Raw genomic sequence first — 1,185 nt, forward strand, 5'->3', positions numbered from 1 at the left:
GTTCAATTATAGCAGCAAATTATATCAGTTGGAAAGGGAAGAGATGGGCCATGGTCACTGGGGATTGTGGGAGTTGTAGTCCAACAGTATCCAGAAGCTACCAAAGAATCTTTATTTATTTATTTATTTATTTGGTAGCTTCTGGCTATGTTTGACTACAATTCCCACAATACCTAATGAGCATGGTCCATCTCTTCCCTTCCCAATTGATATATTTACTGCTATAATTGAGCCATAATGCTGGATGTTCTCCTGTCATCATTTCCTTTTCTTCATTTAAAAGAGCCCTTAAATGCATATGAGTGTTTTAATTACAGCAGCTACACTGCTGAAAGGAAGGAGTGGGGATATCACATTCCCTTCAGTATTTCACAGATGAGAACGAAGACACTCGTGGTCAAGCGACATCATAGTGTGGTCAAGATGTCAAATGTCATGAATGGAGACAAGCATACAAGCTAGGAGAGGATGCAGCAGTTTGCTTTTGCCTGAGCCTATTGAGAACTCAAGACTCTGCTCCTTCCTCCCCTCTCTTCTTCTCCCCTACCTTACTTTTGTACTTTGAACTCAATTTGCAGCAACTGAAATAAACTGAAGACAAAAGGGAAAGTGGAACTAAGAAAGAGAAACTAGGAGGACAGAAGATTAATCCTCATTGTCCCAACCAAATTGGGACCGTTGGAAGGTATGAAGTCCAGAAGGAAGTATTTCTTTCAAGAGTGGTCAGTTGTCAAGGCACCTTCAAACCTAGCTTGGAGGGAGGTGTTAACCTACTTGCTAGACACATTAGCAGTCACAGATGACTTGGTAATCCCTAGCAGATCACAAGCCAGTTTTTGCATATTACGCAGCAGGGCTAGCAGTGGTAGACATACCCAAACCATATTTGCTGACAATTTCTGGTTTTTGCCAAACAGGGCTGCCTCCCAGCATACACACACACACACACACAACTACCCTCAAGTGTGGTAGGGAACATTATTTCATTGCCCATCAGGTTCCATACATGGAATGAAGGGAGGGGCCTTTTTTCCCTTAGACAGCCAAGTATCTAGGACCAAGTCTGAGAAAGGATATTAAATTATCTTGGAATGGCATTTTTGGAAAGCTCCTTACTATCACATCTCCCTCAACACACACACACACACACACACACACACACACACACACACACACACACACACA

The sequence above is a fragment of the Sceloporus undulatus genome, chromosome 3 (genome assembly GCF_019175285.1).
Source record: "Sceloporus undulatus isolate JIND9_A2432 ecotype Alabama chromosome 3, SceUnd_v1.1, whole genome shotgun sequence".
NCBI classification, from domain to species: Eukaryota; Metazoa; Chordata; class Lepidosauria; order Squamata; family Phrynosomatidae; genus Sceloporus; species Sceloporus undulatus.